This window comes from Mus pahari, chromosome 5 (genome assembly GCF_900095145.1).
Source record: "Mus pahari chromosome 5, PAHARI_EIJ_v1.1, whole genome shotgun sequence".
Classification (NCBI taxonomy): Eukaryota; Metazoa; Chordata; class Mammalia; order Rodentia; family Muridae; genus Mus; species Mus pahari.
The window spans coordinates 109,111,884-109,131,900 of NC_034594.1; the positions used below are offsets into that span (position 1 = coordinate 109,111,884).

The 20,017-nt window shown below is 43.1% G+C and overlaps 1 protein-coding gene across 1 annotated transcript in view; it reads right to left on the reverse strand.

Moving 5' to 3' along the window:
* The window catches only part of Ppp1r12b (protein phosphatase 1 regulatory subunit 12B), a 200,741-nt gene that overhangs the window by 92,364 nt on the left and 88,360 nt on the right, over nt 1-20,017 (reverse strand). The gene's annotated exons all lie outside the window — the stretch shown is intronic.

Here is a 20,017-nt window from a genome sequence, read left to right on the forward strand (position 1 = left end):
TTACCTCATTTTAGACAGGCTAGCCTTACTACTGCATAAGACAGGCTAGCTGGCCCAGAAGCTTCTCCTGTTTCCACCTCCCATCCCCCATAGGACCATCTGGGTTACAAATAAGCATCCAGCTTTTATGTAGGTTCTGAGCTCAGGTACACACACTTGTGTGGCAAACACTCTTACTCGCTGAGTTATTCCCCTAGCCCATGTATGTGTTTGTTTGAAATACAGTCTTTCACTGAAACTGGAGCTCACTGATTTGGCTAGACTGGCTGGCCAGTACAATCCAGCAAACCTCCTCACCCTGCGTCCCCAGTGATGAGATTATAGTTGTACACCAACTCACCTTTTTATGAGCGTGTGGGGGGCCTGAACTCAAGTCTTCATGCTTGTGTGGCAATACCATATTGATTTTTATTTAAACTATCTAGGTTCAAACAAAAGGCCTCAGGTTCTGTGTTTTAATTTTGTGTTTGCTTTTGTGTCTGTGTGGGCATGCTAGTCAAGTACTGTGTCACTGAGCCACACACTTTGCTCAAGATATAAATGTGTAGATACGTGTGTACTCCCAGTGCTGTATGGAAGCCAGAAGTTAATGTCACATTGCTCCTTTACTCTTCACCTTATTTTGGAACAGAGTTCTGAGTTGAACCTGGCACTCATGGGTTCAGCTAGACTAGGTAGCTAGCAAGCCCCAGGGATCTGCTCATCCTCGAATGCCCAGGACCATGCTCAGCCAGCCTCAGACCCAACAGGTATTATATGTATGTAATACAATATGTATTATAATATGTATAACTTAAGATTTCTACACTCATAGTCATAAAAGGAATGTGGTGTCTGATTTTTCTCTTCTAGTTGCCAGCTTTGTTAGTTAAGGTTTCATATGTTCTCTGCTGGTCTACTTTCTGTAATAATGTATGTATGATTTGGGTTACATAACCTTTAAAACTCACTAATAAAATTTACCTGAGTGTACTTGGGAGGAAAGTTTTAAGTAAAAATTCAAATTCGGTAATAGTTAGCTTATTTATATTTTCTGTTTTGAAAATAAATATTTTGTTTTCAGGGATTTTTTTCTTTTTTTCTTTGGTGGTATATAACTTTTCACAAAATCCTTATAATAAAGTCTAAATTCTATAGCAGTAGTTTTCTTTCTTTCATTCGTTCACTAGTTTTTGTTTTGAGACAGGGTTTGTGTAGCCCTGGTTGTCCTGGAAGAAGCTCTGTAAACCAGGCTGGTCTCAAATTTACAGAGATCCACCTGCCTCTGCCCCTGAATATAGGGATTAAAGGTGTATGCCACCACTGCCCGCTTAGCAGTTATTTTTAGTAAACCAATGCCTAAAGGACTTAAAAATTTGATCTAGTTCTAAGGTTCAGGGTAGAGATGATAAAATTATCCCTGCCTTGCAGAAGAGACAACCAAGGCCCAAGGGAACATAAAAATAGCCAAGCTCACAGGTATTCACCAAAAGACAGTACCATGATGCTCTCCTGCATCCAGAACTTTCCTTACTTCATTCCACAGTGAAACATTTGCTTCTTTGACAAAGCATCATGACATTTCAGCTATATGCAAATCTCTAAGCAGCAGGACTGAGTAGACTGAGCCGCCTTACGGCTTCCTCTGGCACCCTCTGCATCTCACAAAAGTCTGAGTTACTCACTCAACAGTCTGATGGGACAGGATGGTTTTTACATTTGCAGAAGTGGGCATCGACACTTTATAAGGCTGCTGTGAAAGACCCATAAAAATCAAATAGTATGAGGGACTAAACTCCTCTGGAGAGCACTGACTTCACAGTCAGACACAGAATGGCCTGGGAGGCTAGAGTGGTTAACATTGTACAACAGGAGAAAAAAGACTGCTAAGTTCTTCTGCCTTTTAGTCACAAAATAAAGAAGATGGCAAAGTGTTTTTCAAGATGTCAGTCAGCTTTAACCATAATGAATCCATATTTATGTTGATTGTGGAAAAAAGGCCACTTGTCTTCTTGCTAAAAGCCTATTCATTGGTCTGGCCAAACGAGTCATCTTTAAATATTCCAGGGGGCTTGGTTCCAGGAACCTTGCCCCCCAGTACCCAAAGCCATGCATGCTCAAGTCTCATATAGAATCCCATAGTGTTGGCAGACATGTTCTGCATTTTCTTTAAATATATCCCTTAAATCATCTCTAGCTTACTTCATTGTGCAGTACAATGTAAATGCTGTGAAACTAAGGAACAACAAGAGAAAACTGCCTGTACATGTTAAGAACAAGTATATTTTTTTCTCCTGTATATTTTCAACTCAGTTGTTTGAATCCACATTCAGAACTTGTGATACAGAGCTTTGACTGTACTAAGCTTCCCATGTTTCTATGGGTTTCTATGGGCCTTTAGTTCCTTAAATGGAACTTTGTATAATAATGGAAGTGTCCAATAGTCAGTCTTATATAGAAGCCAGCAGCCACATTTTAAATGTGGCCAGTACAACAGAGGTCATTCTTTTTAACTTTATTTGTCTTTAGATTTAAACAGCAATACAAGAATACAGACTGTGATGCCGGGAAGCACAGCTCTGGAGTGCTGTGATATTCTGAAGAGACACATTCTCAGATCGCTCCTTAAACGTGTAAAACACACACTCAACAAAAGTCATGAAGACAGAGTGTTTGAGAGCAACTGACTGCATTTTCTTCTCCACGTTTTCATTTTTCTTCTGTGCTTCCCATAGGCAATATTACTATAACCTTATGCTTTTATATGCAGTAATCTTAAATTTTATGAGCTAGTGCCAGGGCTCTCATCTTCAGGGTATTTATGGTACAGCAAACAGGAAGATGTTCACAGACCAGAGCACCTCAGAGCCCTTTTTTCTAATTCCAGCATTTATATTCTCTACATCCATATGCCTTTACCCATACCACCCTGCTTTCCCTTTGCCCCCCTCGACGCAGAGAACTGCAAGAAAACAGTTACCTTCTTGTGCAGGCCTGCATAGCAGAATGAAGGTCAAGACATGCATGGAGAAGAACAGCAAGAAAGGTATGTGGCTGCTGGGAAACGCTGCAGTCTCAGCACCCGTCTCCCTTGGAAACTAGAGTAAGCCTGCACTGCCACTGCTACCCAGCAAGCCAGAGGCAGAGCTTTTGTAATTTGCTAAGAAGCTGTTCCTAGGAAGGGGGAAAAGGAAGGGGAGGAGGGCAAAATCCCCAGGCTCAGCAAGCCAATGCCACTAATAGTTCCCAAAATACCATTCCATTAGATGCATATTTTATATACTGTACCAAGTCGATCAATACCCCTTGTCATCTGACAGAAGAGAGAGGGAGAGTTCCTCTTTATGTGAGAGAAGACAGAGCGTAGAGCGCAGCACTCCCGTTCTGGCTATTTCATCTGCCCTTGGGCTACCCTAGCTGTGGCATCCACCCAAGTGAGCTGTAAATACTGCCTCACTGGAGGCTGGGGCCCAGCCAGCTGCTGCTACCAAGAGAGGACAAGAGACAGATAAAGAAGAATATATGATGGGAACACAAAGGCGAATTTCATCTCTCTATAAAGGGTTAAACTGGAGAGAGGAAAGCTGTAAGCATGGCTCAGGCTGAGAAGCTACCTAAGGGGCAGGGAGACTCCCACATCTAAGTTTGCTTTCTGCTATTATGATAAAACGCTGACCAAAAGCAACCTTGGAGAGGAAAGGGTTTATCTCAAGTACAGGCTACAGTCTACCATCTAGGGAAGCCAAGGCTGGAACTCAAGGTAGAAGCCTGGAAGCAGGAAGTAAAGCCACGGCCACAGAGGAATGGCACTTACTGGCTTGTTCCTAGGCAGCATACCTTTCTTATCTAACACAGGGTCACCTGCCCAGGGGTGGCACTGTCTTCCGTGGGCTAGGCCCTCCTCAATCATTAGCCGTCAGAAGAATTCCCCACAGACATGTCCCTAAGCCTTTCTGATAGGAGCAATTCTTCAGTTGAAGTTCTTTCCCCCAGATATGTCTAGGTCTGTGTCAGACTGACAACTAACCCACCAGCTCACTAGGATATGCCATATATTAAGGTCTGGTCTGATTTCAGTTTAGTGTGACTGAGTTCAAAGGGTTATGTGCCGCGCGCATGCTGATCAGCACTGACATCAGAGCTGAAGTTCCAACGGGGAACCCATGCTATCACCTCAATGACCAAAAAGAGAGAGAGAGACAGGTAGAGAGAGAATACAAAGGGGGGGGTGAGGGGGTGGGGGCATTTCTGAATCTCCTAGACTGGCACTATCAGGGACAATTTTCCATGTCCCTTTCATAGGGACGGCAGAGTTATCTGGCCCTAAATGTCAGTGGTGTGAAATCTTCAGCCTGAGAACTACACATTCCTGGAGAAAAGGACCAGACAATAAATCTTTGAGTTATGTGTCCCCTATAGGGCTCACACAGTCACTGATAAGCATTGAGGCAGGGGCTATGCACCCGGTGCTGCCATGCTGAGCTGCAGACAGTGAGTAGACACAATGGTACCCATATGGCCTACAGAGTCTGGCTTCTCACAGAGAAACTCCGCAGATACCTTATTCTAGTCTCCATGTTCTACAGCACAAAACTTTGGCTCCGAGGACTCTTTCTGCTGTACAGCCATGTGGCTGTCATTTGTGACCTGCCTCCAATCAGCAGGGTGTACTCTTGAGTTCTCGCCCTTCTGAACATTTGCTCAAGAAAAACCACGCCAGTGTTCAGAGCCAAAGCCACTTTCACAAACGACAGTGCTTTGCTTATGTAGGTCACTTTACAATTAGTTCACTGGTCACAGCAGGTGTTACTGATGCCAACAAGGCCACTGCATGCTGCTCTACTGCATGCCCACAGGCTACACCACCGAGACCTGACCAACTGTCTCCAACATATCACCTAATGCAGAAAAGAGTAGGATACCATCACTGTCTTGCTGTTTAAAATAAGAAAGCCAACATATACACACAGAGATAACTCAAATCTTAATAAGAAGGATGACAAACAGATGATGGACTATCTATATGATAAAAATCATAAACATCACAAGATAAGCTAAAAGTATATTAGACAGACAACAGAAAATACCTGAACTTAAAAACAGATATATAACAACAAAACAATGACATCAAATCAGCAAAATATATTTTCTGAAAATTAGAGAAATAGAAAAGCAGAAAAGCCCATAAACAAAAGAGAAAATGTTTTACTAGCAGCAAGGAAATTGGAGTTTAAACCAAGGAAATGCTACTTTTATCTTTCTTTGATAGGCAAAAAAGGAAAAACAAAATAATGTTTCAAATGTAACCCAGATGTAAACAGAGAGAAATATGCACTTACCCATTAGACTCAGATTTCCAACTGGAAAGACCCAGGATGAACAAGAGCACACACAGCAGTGGTGTCATTAGTACTGTGGTGTGTGTGTGTGTGTGTGTGTGTGTGTGTGTGTGTGTGTAAGAGAGAGACAGAGAAACAGAGAGCGCATCCATGTCCAATAGCCGAGAAAGCACTCTATCTGTCCAATGCTAACCCCCCCCCCCACCAAGTCCTAAGAATGTGGTAGTTTTCTCTGTCATCACAGCACTGACAGACAGTATCCTGCCTACTCTATCAGGTACTCCAAATAATTAGTGAACTGAACTAAGGTTATGTGTGAAAAATGGAACTGGGTTATGACTCCTAGTTATGTGCCTTATTATGCTAAATTCCTATTCATTTGGTAACTTACTACTTCTTAGTTTAGCTGGCACTACATTGGTTCATTCATTCTCCTTTTCATTCATTCTGGTCATTTTCCCATCTTACTTTTGTTTTATCCGCCCTGGAAACTATAGATAAAGATGAAGAAGCCTTAATCTTGAGCAGAATCTTCTGGGAAGATGTACACAGTGATAATCAATATTCAAGACCAAAGATGCCAAAGATTCTTCTGGAGAGAAAACCTGATATTCTTTGAGGGGCTAAGGAATGAAATGCCACAGGAGAGTTAAGGTGTTAAGAGGCTTCCTGGGGAGATGGGGGGGGCACATTTCATGGAGCTCAGTCTCAGGTCTGAGTAGGAGCCAGTGACCTGGGGACAACAGCAGAGCACAGCTTTTGGGGGAGGGGAAGGAAGGTGATACAAGAGCCACAGGTTCAATGGCAGGGCCTGAGTTAACAGAGCACTACAGAAGAACAGAAAATGGAAAGAGTTTTGGTTTTAGATGTACGGGGATGCCCTCCTGTACATGCCAAGCAGGTGCTCTCCATTAGGCTGCACCCCCAGATAGAACCCGGGGGTCTTTAAGGAGAAAGTGAGGACTTGCTCACGGGGAATGTGAGCGAAGAAGGAAAGGGAAGGCTTCTGGCAAGTGTTTGCTTTGGCTCTGGGATGGTTTGAATATTCTTGGCCCAGGGAGTGGCTCTATCTGGAGGTGTGGCCTTGTGGGAATACGTGTGTCACTGTGGGCTTGGGCTTTAAGACCCTCATCCTAGCTGCCTGGAAGTCAGTGTTCTGCTAGCAGCCTTCAGATGAAGATGTAGAACTCTCAGCTCCTCCTGCTCCAGGCCTGCCTGCATGCTGCCATTCTCCTGCCTTGATGATAATGGGCCAAGCCTCTGAACCTGTAAGCCAGCCCCAATTAAATGTTGTCCTTTATAAGACTTGCATTGGTCATGGTGTCTGTTCACAGCAGTAAAACCCTAACTAAGACAGGCTCTCTATCAGCAAACTCTTCTAGTGTGATTTCTGGGTTTCTCAACTTGGTAGCACATATTAGGATAGCATTTTTTTTTAATATATAAGAAAAGACTTTCTCTGTTTTAAAGTCCAGAAGGTAGAATGGTTTAGTCTAGTTTTTCTTTAGGCTTTTTCTTAAAGGGACTTGAGAACCCTAAAAGAAAAATCCATGCTACTTGAAACAGATAAAGAAGCAAGGGTGATGGGCTAAGGGACAGGAGAATAATAGCCAAACATGTACTTCTGTAGAATGTCTAGAGAGCAAGTCGAGCACTTCCCTTACTCCTTCTATGCATTATGAAGAGCACCAGAGATCCAGGACAGAACACTGACAGATGAAACAGCTAGAGTAGATCTGTTAAAGAGGGAAGAGCCCTGGGAACAGAAGGAAGGAGAAACACTTGCTTATTACAGAAGAGGAACTGAAATGACACAGAGAAACTTTAGAACGACAAAGGGGAGTCACAAAAGAATAGTACCTGAGAGGTCATAGCGGGACAATTTTTAAAAACAGTAGTAAACTTTATAAAGTGCTGCTGAGAGTTCATGGTAAAAGATGAAGAGTCCCTGGAATCCCATCATTAAGAAGGATGTGAACACCCCCTGGCAATGGTCAACCAGACACCATGTTGGTGGTGGTCTTAGATCAGTCAGGGCGGAGCAGATGGCAGTCCTTTGTTCATCCTAGCTTGATGCCTGGCTTAGTGGTCAAAGCCGTTTTACGTCTAGGACTCATAAAAATCAAACCAAATCCAGGCAGTGTGGCATGGGAGGAGGGAGACAGAGAGAGAACTGCTTTCTGTCATTCCACAAAGTAAGGGAAGGGGAAGACCCCCACAGACCTGCCCTCCACCCCACGGCAAAGGTGGGCTATACACACACACAGTCTTGCCACCACCATGCAGTATACTGAGAGATGAGGAAGACAGAGACTTATAGAGGGCTGTATCACCTACAAACCTGCCCTCCGGTGCCCAGTGGATTGAGGATGTCACCCAGGGGCCAGCCAGCCATATAGCCAGTCTGTAGCAGGAGCCACCCCAATGTGTGAGTATGTAGTGGACAGATGGGAGGGAAAGAGAAGTGGAACAGCTTGAACATTATAAAGAGATGGAACTGAAGACTCCTTGTGGAGAGGAGTAGCCTGTTATGAGTGGCTAGCCCTGCCACCTGGGGCCATGGTGAGATTCCAGCCTGAGCTGCTTGTTGACGGCCATGACTACAGGGGTTGGAGTTGCTGTCTATGGCTCATATTACAACTAGAGAATATGAGCACCCACTGGGGACCACATGGATGTCCAGGGGCTGCACAGAACTGTACCCATCTCTCACAGCTCCAGAGCTCTGGAGAGCTACCTCTGGCCCTACCGCTCACTGGCAGTAGCACTCCGGAGAGTGGGCTGTGTGCCTTACTCAGATTACACAGTAGAAGTGGCCCTGGTGGCAGAGGTGTGGATGAGGCAGTCTTGAGAGTGTGAATGTAGGAGAGCTAGCTTAGTTGCAGCACTCGGGAGAATAAGCCCTGCATCTTGCGTGGACAGTACAGCAGAGCTGGCCCTGTTGGTGGTGGCACAGGTGGCGAGAGTGTAGAGAGCCGCCTTGAGGTGGCATGAGCATGGGGGTGATACCCTCACCTGTCATCACCTGCAGCAGTCAGGAGAACTGGCCCCAGGGTCATGAGAGCTAGTGAGTTGGTCCAGCTCCATCACTGGCTCGAGAGCACTTGGGAGAGCAGGCCCTGCGCCTTGCCTGACGAGCACAGTAAGGCTGGCCCTGGTCAAGAGGGCATAGGTAAGCCAGCCCCAGGACCAGAACACAGGAGAGCTGGCCCTGCCTTGATGAATGTGGGGGTGATGCCCCACCTCTTGCCCCTCACCATTTGCAGAAGTCAGGAGAACTAGCCCTGGGGTCAGGAGAGCGGGTGAGCTGACCCTGTCTCTTGTCGGCTATAACACCCGGGAGAGCAGGTGCTACACCTTGCCTAGGAAGCATAGTAGTTCTGGTCCTGGTCAAGGGGGCATGAGTGAGCCAGTCCTGAAGGCAAGAGCAAGGGAGAGCTGGCTGTGTCACTTGTCTGCCACGAGGTAGTATGGGTTGGGGGGTGACACTGTCTCCTCCTCACCCTTCACCACCTGTGGCAGTTGGTAGAGGTGGCCCTGGGGTCATGAGAGCTAGTGAGCTGGCCCTGCCTCTCATTTGTGGTGAGGTGGCATAGGTGCACGGGAATTTCTGCCCTCCTCCCTCATCACCTGCAGTAGTCAATAGAGTTAGCCATGATAGCAGGAGAGCTAGCCTTGCCCGCTCAGTGGCTGCAGCACTTGGGAGAGCAGATGCCTAGGCAATACAATGGAGTTGGCCCTGATGGTGAATGCCAAGAGTGAGCCAGCCCCGGGGGTTTGTGAGCACTAGAGCTGGCTCCACCCCTCACCGAATGCAGCACTTGGGAAATTGGGCACCTTAACAGAAAACACAGTGGAGCTGGCTCTTGAGGTATGCATAGGTCAGTAATGTTCTTGAGATTAACCTGGGTTCCCCTTATGTAGCACCTTTGATTAGCCTGACAATTCAATATTGATGGTATCAAAGAAGCCAGAAACCTCAAATTATTTGCAAGTAAAGATGTGTGGCCAGAGGGATATACTATGGGAGACACTGTGACATACTCCAGCTTCCGTGATGAGATAGTTTTCTATGCTCTGTGTGTGTGTGTTTTCTTTGTGGGGGGGAGTTGCAAGAGTAAAGAGCAGATATGAGGGGATGGGGCGATGAGTGAGACTGGGGTAGATGAGGTAAAACTCACAAAGAATCAATAAAAAGTTAAAAAAAAAAGAAGGAAGAGGAGGAGGACATGGCCTTTGGCAGAGCAATGTTGCTGGCAGGTGGAGAAGAATTTCTATTTTAGTAGGCTGAAGAGTGAGTAAGAAGCTAGGGAGTAAACAGTGAAATTAGAGGGCTTTTCCAAGAGCAGCACACAGCTAAGCAGGGTGAAGCTCGTAGCATCAGTGCACAGTGTGGGAAGAATGGCGCCTGCCCAGGACAAATCCTATCTGTCCAGAGCACATCTGTCAGACAGCAACTAAGCTGTGGTTTATTCCCATTAGTTATGAATCATGTGCACCACGAGTTGAACACAGCTGACTTCATTATAATGGATGTTGGCTCCTGAAGGACACTTGAAGTGCCACTACAGTTTACGTTCATGCCAGTGATCAGCAGGCCATTTTCAGCATCAATGCATGGGGACCCCTGAATCACACCCTCTATCCACCTCAGGTTAAGAGGAAAGAATCAAAGAGGTAATATACTGCCCAGAGTTACTTTAAGACACTGAGGAAGAAAGATTGTTATTTAAAGAGGAACCAGGATCAACTGTCCAGGGGCTTGCCCTCAGCTAAGCCCTATCTGTAAATACTTCTTAAACAGAACTCTCTTACCCAATGTTCCAGAACTCTGCCAAAGATAACCTCTCAGAGCGAGCATCCTGACCCAATACGGACAAGGCGACTTCTCTTCTGATTTTCTGAAGCTCTGCACTTCTCATCAGATTAGAAAGAAAATAGAAAGTCTCCATTTGCTGTGTTTCCCGAACTGACCACTCCTAATACTCATTTCTGTGGAGTGCTATGGTCGGTCCCTTAAAGACATCAGGAGACCCAATCGTTGGCAAGCTCTTGGTGTAGAATGGTCCAGCTCAGGCTAACCTCTGAGATACCTTTGTGGTCCTGCTGAGGTCAAAGAATGGCAGCAGAGTCCTGAAGGTGGTTTTAAATTCCTGCTTTTTTCATTACTAATTCTGATTACTCAAAAGTTCTTTATCCTATCTGATTCTCAACATGCACTATGGGGAAAAGCAGATGGGGTATATAATAAACTTTCAAAATAATTAATTCCTTTAGTCTAAGCCTTTCACATATATAAATGCTGACTCAAATTCTACCTCCATGAAGCTTATTCTAATTATACAATTGTCCATCATTCATCTTGCTTTTTTTCTGAAATCCTAATATATTTGCCTGCACAAAATGCTGAACTGAGGGAGGAAATGAGCATATTAGAGATTCTCAATCCTGAGAGTACAAGGTACGGCATATCCCCTTTCTACTATACCTATATTCTGAGCACACCACCAAACAAATGGACATTCATTAGACAGTCACTGATAGCTCAGGATCTCATAATTTTAGAATTTTATGCTATCTATATATTCACTAACTCAATCTAGCTGTCCTGTGGAGAAGCTCAGACTAGAAAGGCTACAAAGCTTGTCTGGAAGACATCAACTGCTTTGTTGAAAGGTAAAGTATGCATCCTACTCGCAACCCAGGGAGCGTTTTACCCTGCGTTGGTTGCTCTCCTCTGAAGAAGTACCAGGAAATCCACAAGGGCCTTCATGTGCTAGAAACTATTTGCATTCCAATATTAAAACAGTTAAAATGGAATATGGGAGATGTGCTTCTCTGAAAATTGATTCAAACACAAACTAGATTCTTTGATGTCATACATCTGAGTAGTTCAACTGGCTTTCCTCTGCTGCCACCTGAAGGGCAGAGAAGATCCTACAACTGATCTAATGTCTACATATTCAGCTCTGTGATAAGAAGAAAATCCAGTTAAAAAGCCACCTCACAAGTTCACAGTGCAGGGACAAAGAAGAACATATTACCATTTAATTGGTCAAATCTGTCCTAAGAGTACTGTGAGGAGAATTCGGGCTCAGCCTGGAGCTGGAGAGCAGAAGTAGTCAGCAGTGGTATTTAAAACGAAGGAGCTCTCACTGGCAGAGGGAACGACTTTCTGAACACCACCATTAGCACAGGCACTATGACCAACAATATATAAATGGGACTTCATGAAACCGAAAAGCTTCCTCCTACCACAGACACACTTACTCAACCATGAACATATAGGCAGAAATTGGAAGCAACCTACATGTCCCTTAAGAGAAGAATGAACTTGCAGACAAATGAATGGATCTAGGAAAAAAAAAATCACTGAGAGAGGTATCCCAGACTTAGACAACTATGGGGTTCCTGAGTTTGCGAACAAGTGGGTCTCTGACTCTTGTGCCTTCTCTTGGGCTCTTTTCCTTCTGTTGGCTTGTCATGTCCAACTTCAATGAGGTGGTTTTTATTTTAGGTTATATTTTATTTTATTATAATTTTTAAGAATGAATGAATGAGGGGCTGGAGAGATGGCTCAGTGGTTCAGAGCACTGACTGCTCTTCCAAAGGTCCTGAGTTCAAATCCCAGCAACCACATGGTGGCTCACAACCACCCGTAATGAGATCTGATGCCCTCTTCTGGTGCATCTGAAGACAGCTACAGTGTACTTAGATATAATAATAAAAATCTTAAAAAAAAAATGAATGAATGAATGGATGGATGAAAATCCAGTCACTACAGTAAAGGTCAACAACTGAACTGCCTCACCTGCTGGGTAAGGAAAAATCCATTTTCTCCAATAAAGCAGCACTGGGTACATTACTCACTCCTTATATTCATAATTGACAAACATAAAATGAACTCTCCAGGGTTTGTGTGTGTGTGTGTATGCTTTTATTTGGATACAGTTTAGTGTTTTTAAATTTCTTTTTGGCTGTGGTTTTGCTGTTATATTGGGTTACTGTTTGTTACAGTTAGGTGGGGAGGAGGGAGAAGAGGAGGAGAAGCTATGGAAGGTCTTGGAGGAAGGGATGAATATGCTCACAATATAATTAAATTTAAAAAGTATTTTAAATGTTAAAATATAATAAAAAAGCTAAAAATTAAAGTAAAATGAAGGAGTTCTCATGGCACTGAGCAGGGCATTGCTAGGCAGAGAACACGAGCTAAAGCCACACTGGCATGGGGAGGCTCTGCATGGGGACAACTGGGAAGAGGGAGATGAGGCAGAGCGTGTTCAAGAGAGCTGTTTTCTACTTGGACAGAGTAATGCCCTAAGCAAGGACACAAAATAGATGTGGGAAGAGAAGGATGGGGTAAAGACAACTGAGGGAAAAGGACACTTTCAGATAAGTGGGGCTGAGGCAGGAGGTTCACTATTTTTAGACCAGTCTGGCATATATACTGGGACCTCATCTTAATAAACAAACATGCACAAATAAAACTGAAAAAGAGAGCCAGGCAGTGGTGGTGCACCCCTTTAATACCAGCACTTGGGATTAATGAGTGAGTTCCAGGACAGCCAGGGCAGGGCTACACAGAGAAACTCTGCCTCGAAAAAACCAAACTAAACCATACCAAATGAAAGAAAGGCAGGCAGGCAGACAGGCAGGCAGGCAGACAGACAGACAGACAGACAGACAGAAAGAAAGAAAGAAAGAAAGATGGATGTACCCCTCCACACTCAGTGTGAATGTGGATGCTTTGAAATGGTTATAATAAATAGCACATTGCTACCCAAGGGACTACAGAACAGTAGGAGACTGGACAGTACTGTAAAGTTCTGAGTTAGCATGCTGGGTATTTGCTATGTGATTTGGGGTAAAGCAGGTTCCCTTTCTAACCTGTTCCTTATATGTAAATGAGAGCTCAGAATATCTTCTTTGTAAATTTGTTGTGAGGATTAAAAATAATTGATGGAAAGCAGGTATTTCATACAAACTATAAAGCAACTTGACAGTATTCATGTTATTATTTAAAAATGTCTTTCTGTGCCTAGCTTCTCTAGACCTAATAGATTGGAAATAAAATCTACCCAAAAGTCTAAATGGCGCTACTATTTCAGACTTCAGATTGCTTATTTCATTTAATTTTTAAACCCTGTATGCTATAGGAATCCTGTATCTCAGGTTGTAAGACTGTGTCCTTCATGTGGGTTCACTCACCTGTGTCTAACCTCCTTGTCTATCAGTTACAGAGATTCCAAGCTACCACAATATAGTGAACGGCACTGTAATAAAGCAAGCTCTTAGGTTTTCTAGTGCATATAAACAAAATGTTTAATATTTTTATAGTCAATTTTGCAGTAGCAGTGCCTAAAAATACAATGTATGCAACCCTAATTTTAAAACTTTATTGTGCTGACAAGATGGCTTAATAGATACAAAGGCAGAGTTGCCACTAAGCCTGGTGACACTGGTTGATCCTTCCCTCCTTCCTCCTTCCCTCCCTCCTTCTTCCTCGTTCTCTCCCTTCTATCTTTTCTATCTTTTCTTTTCTTCCCTTCCCTTCCCTTCCCTTCCCTTCCCTTCCCTTCCCTTCCCTTCCCTTCCCTTCCCTTTCTTTCTTTCTTTCTTTTTTTTTGTTTTTTTTTTTGTTTTGAGACAGGGTTTCTCTGTAACTCTGGCTGTCCTGGAACTCACTCTGCAGACCAGGCTGGCCTCAAACTCACAGAGATCCTCCTGCTTCTGCCTCCTGAGTGCTGGGATTAAAGGTGCATGTCACCACTGCCTGGCCTTCCTTCTTTCTTTCACTTATTAATTTTGGACATCTTGAGATGAGTTTGAGACAGACCCAGGCTGGCCTCAAGGTTGTGCTAATCCTCCTACCTCAGCATTCTCAGTGCTCTGCTGTACCTGGCTTTGACCTTTCCTTTCACAGAAAATTTCTGGGTAGCCTGGGGTGCCATCTGATGCTATTTTATTTTCAATGTACAATTCATCTACTATCATGTACACTTTTCTCTCTTCTTGCTCAAGATTCACACGAGGAAAAAAAAAAAGATTAGATCAACAAAGAAAATGTAGGTTCAACTCTGCTACAGACATTTAGACAAAGAAAACATTTTAGAGCAAAAATGGAGAGAAATTGGGAAACTATAAAACCTTTTCTTTAATTGGCAACTATCATAGCTTAGAGATAATTTTAAGTGTTTTTAAAAATGATGGCTCAATTCTTTGTTCTAAAATTTCTAACATTCCAAAGATGATGTCAAATTAATCTGTAGACAGCTTCACATTAGCTGGAATAAACTACCTAGTTTAAGAGATTGCAAAGGACTCAGGAAGGTTGGTATGAGGGTAGATGACTCAGTCAGTATAGGTCACCTCTTGAGAAGCAAGCAGAGCTGAGTATAATGTGGGTTCTTCAGAGGGATAAGCAATTTTATCCTCTTGTGGAAACAAAGTATTTATAGCCATTTCTTGGATGGATGGAAGGAAGGACATCTGAAGGAAGAAAGTGATATAAAATTCAGGGCTGGTCAGAGGCAGGGAAAAGGTAGCAGGGAAACAAAGAGGAGAAAAGGCAGGCAAAGACAGTCAGTCACTATCAGCTCTAATATTAGCTTGGGGAATTATTTATATTCTGTTGCTAAGGAAAACTTGGAGCTTTGGAAAATGAACTTGACCACTACATGATTTTGACAGCTGCTACTTAGCGTGGTGTCCCTGCAGAGATATCTGCCAACTGCTGGCCAGTTGCCATTTCTGTCCTGCAGTCTGCTAGTCAAATGATCTGGCCCTTCAGAACCAGATGAGCCTGCTGTTTTCTATAGTCCCCAGGTCAACCCAAAACATGGAGGGGAGTGATTAGTTCTATATTCTGGGCTGCAAATCATGAAAGACTGGCCCTGGAATCAAACTTTTATTCTGAATGGGTATTATTTTAACTCAAAAGTTGTAATATTTCAATATAGAGGAAAGAGGGCCTAGCCGATGATAATGAAGACTTTATACAGTTTTATGACTTCAACTTACTTTATGACTTTCATTAGAGTAAGGAACCCATCTCCCTTTCCTGTCCATCATGAGAAGAAAGGAAGTAGCAGCTGAACATACTACAGCTTTCTCAGGGAAGCAGACATTAGGCAAAGACCATATTCTCCTTAAAATTAATAAACTGTATTATGTATTTTGTTGTGAGATGTGAATTCAAGACCATGGCTGGCCAAGGCACTTACACATAGTTCTGAGAAGAGATGCCTCAGCTACTAAGTGAGACCTTTTCTTAAGAAAACAAAACACAATTAACCAGGCTTGATATTCCAAATACTCTAGAGGATGGGGCATAGAGACCCTTATGTTCTGCCAGAGCAACAGAGCAAGTTTAAGCCCCTGTTTCTCCTACTTAAAAAAAAAAGCTAACAAAGGGGCTAGGGAAAGAGGAGCACTCTCATACAGGCAAAGGGCGGGGCAGATGTGGGATGGGGGGATTGGTGGAGGGGAAATGGGGAAGGGAAGTGGGATATCATGGGATGGGGGGTTGGTGGAGGGGGTAACTGGGAAGTGGGATATCATTTGAGATGTAAACAAATGGAATGCTTAATTAAAAAAAGAAAGAGAGTGCTTATCTAGCAGCAACAAGGACAGGCCCTAGGTTCAATCTCTAGTCACACTAGTCACACAGACACACACACATATATATACACACAGATACATACACAGACATACACACAAATATACCTACACAGACATACTCATACACAGACACATACACATATAGACAGACATATACATGCATGCACAAACATATACATTCATACCCTTACACATACACACATAGACACACACACACACACACACACACACATATATATATACACACACACACTGAGATACACACATGGAGAGAAATATATATATATACACATACATAGACACACACAAACATACACATTTATATACAGACAGACAGACACATATACATACACAAAGACACACACACACACAGGAATACAGACACAGACAAACATACACATTTATACACACAGAGACACAGACAGATACACACACACACACACACACACACACACACCACAAAGCTTCTAGACTTGCTATGGTAATTATCATTGGATGGACATGGCCTCCTCCACAGACTAACATCATAAAGGAAACTGGTTCCCAGAGCAAATTTCTCTTCAATTATTTCCCCGTTCATTCTAGTATAACAGTAATACTTTTTCACAGAAGAAAAGGAGGGCAGAATGCTCCAGAATCTGCCCCCACACACACCCACACCCACACACAAACAGCATAAATACTGTTGTGTTTGTTTGGCACTATATATTATCCTTTGCACCTGGCTTTGTTCATTTAACAAGGTATCAGTGGTCACCTGAGTCCATTCGTAGTGCCAGAAGGAGAATGCTGAAATTGATTGTTGGCCAGTCCTACACACACTCACAATGGCTGCCGGAAAACAAAACCCTAAGGAGAGACAACTGTGAAATGGTGTGCTAAATCCCACCCCAGCCTGAGTGACTCAATTACAAGGCAAAGGGAGATTATTTCTGAGCGATGGCTTTCTACTGCTTAAGTCTTGCAGTGGCCTGCTTCAAATCCCCATTTATCCCAATGCTACTAATTGTTTCAAATTGGACCTGTGAATGAGGGCTTCAAGGCTCCACTGTGGTTTTCCAGTGGGAGTCAAAACACTTCCACAATGAGCTGATTACAGAGAAAGCGGAAGCTTCAAAAGAGAAGAATTATCACTCAGCGTGCTCTTTCAGAAGAAAAATGTAGCTGTTTCAAAACATCTGATTTTTTTTTTCCTCTTAGTTTATGCTCATCTAGAGGGAGAAACTAAATGGCTTTAATTCTGTAAAGGCTTAAATGATATGTTTTATGTGATCAACTCATTCCCCTGCTGAAAATTCTACTATGGTATTTCACAGCTCTGAGAACAGAAGATCAAGTTTCTTAACATAACCCAGATAAAAATTGGCTTGATTTGGTTCCTGCCTACCTCTCGAGCGCCACAATTTCCGAAGACTATCCAGTAGAATGTTAATTTGGGGGTTCCTGCAGGGCAAGAACAAGTTCACTGAGCACATGCCACAGCTACTCTTTCCCAAGCCCCACCGTCAACCACCACTCTTCCCAGATGACCGGAGAAGGCTCCACTTGATTTGCTACACCTCACTCCTTTCAGCTAACCCTGCTTTCACACAGAAATGTTCTGAAGTGCTACAGCAGCCTTGTCTTCCACAGCCTCAAGAAGAGGACACTTGTTTGTTTCATGAATTTATGTTCCTCTAAAATATCACCCTCCCATAGCTATTTATTAATTTCCAGTTGCTTCTGGTCATCTCCTAGCCACCGAACCAGTCTGATTCAGACTCCTCTCCTCCACATCCTCAGAGAAATGTAGACATTTCCTGTTTTGAAGTGTGTGCCCGGGTATGTGCACATGAGTGCTAGTACCCTTGCATCAGATCCACTGGAACTGGCCTTAGAGGAGGGTACAAGCTGCTGAATGTGGATGCTAGGAATGTTAGGCTCCTTTCAAGAGTAGAGAGTACTCTTCATGGCTAAGCCATCTCTGCAGTCCCAATTTATATATTTATTTTTTCATAGAAAAATAAAAACTACATAGTAGCATTTGATTTACTTCTCAGAATAGATTTTCAATACTAAAGATCAGGAAACATTTTTTTTCTCTTGATGTTGTAATTTCAGTCTTTGACTGACATATGCCAGGCAGAGTCCTTCAATAAATGGCTGTTAGATTGGTCCGCATATGCAAGTCTCCATTTAACAACACTATTCACTTATAACACTGTATGCTTGTGCCATGATCTGAAGCTTTCAAGAATAAAGACCTAGCTTCTATGTTAAATTCTTGACCTGGGATTCCAAATTCTATGTGTAGTAAAAATTTTTCTCCAATTACTTTTCTGTCCTTGCCTAGATCCTTGAATAGATTCTCTTCATTTCCCTTTCTTTAGGTACAGGGTCTACAATGTACACTTCTCATGAGCTGGGCAGCCAATCCAGAGTTCTAACTTGATATAAATTCTTGGTTACAAGTATCAGCTAAGTATGTATGACCTCACATGTGACAGGAAAATCTGAGCTTCCGTATCCATATAAATATAAAAATGTAGCATATAAATATAAAAAATGTAGCATATTTATATGTGCTACATATAAATATAATGATAATCTTGGCCATTAATCCTGACAACATGAATTCAAGTCCCAGGACCTACATGGAGGAAGAAGGGAGCCAACTTCTGCAAATTGTCCTCTGACCTCCACACATGGCCAATTCACCAGCTCCCTTCCTCCCAATTATTTTTTTTCTTTTCTCAATTTTTTTATTCTTATTATTTTCTTTATTTACATTGCAAATGCTATCCCTAAAGTTCCCTATACCCCCCCCCGCCCCTGCTCCCCTACCCACCCACTCCCACTACTTGGCCCAGGCCTTCCCTTGTGATGGGTCATATAAAGTTTGCAAGACCAAGGGGCCTCTCTTCCCAGTGATGGCCGATTAGGCCATCTTCTGCTACATATGCAGCTAGAGACACAAGCTCAGGGGATACTGGTTAGTTCATATTGTTGTTCCACCTACAGGGTTGCAGCCCCCTTAAGGTCCTTGGGTACTTTCTCTAGCTCCTCCATTGGGGACCCTGTGTTCCATCCAATAGCTGGCTGTGAGCATCCACTTCNGTGTTTGCCAGGCACTGGCATAACCTCATAAGAGGCTGCAATATCAGGGTCCCTTCAGCAGAATCTTGCTGGCATGNGCATTAGTATCTAGGTTTGGTGGCTGATGATGGGATGGATTCCTGAATGGGGTAGTCTCTAGATAGTCCATCCTTTCATCTTAGCTCTAAATTTTGTCTCTGTACCTATATCCTTTCATGAGTATTTTGTTCCTTATTCTAAGGAGGAATGAAGTATCCACACAATGGTCATCCTTCTTGGTTTTCTTCTGTTTTGCATAATGTATCTTCGGTATTCTAAGTTTCTGGACTAATATCTGCTTATCAGTGAGTGCATATCTAGTGACTTCTTTTGTGATTGGGTTACCTCACTAAGGATGATATCCTCCAGATACATCCATTTGCCCAAGAATTTCATAAATTCATTGTTTTTAATAGCTGAGTAGTACTCCATTGTGTAAATGTACCACAGTTTCTGTATCCATTCCTCTATTGAGGGACATCTGGGTTCTTTCCAGCTTCTGGCTATTATAAATAAAGCTGCTATGAACATAGTGGAGCATGTGTCCTTATTACCAGTTGGAAGATCTTCTGAGTATATGCCCAGAAGAGGTATTGTTGGGTCCTCCAGTAGTACTATGTCCAATTTTCTGAGGAACTGCCAGACTGACTTCCAGAGTGGTTGTACAAGCTTGCAATCCCACCTTCCTCCCAATTATTAAGCGAAATAAATATATTTTTACCACACTCACTTTTCTTCACCTCTTCTATCACTACCCAGTGCAAGCCTGATTTGTCTTGTGTGCATTTCTTCTGTAACAGTCTCCTTGCTAGTCACTTCACATTCATTATTACCCATCCGTTCCTGTCTAATAACTTTAGACAGAGTTTAAAAGCCAGTTTAAAATTCATGATACCTTAAGCTTAAAATTGTCTAGTGGCATATTGCCTACAAACCCCACTAGTAGTATATACCTGAGAAATATG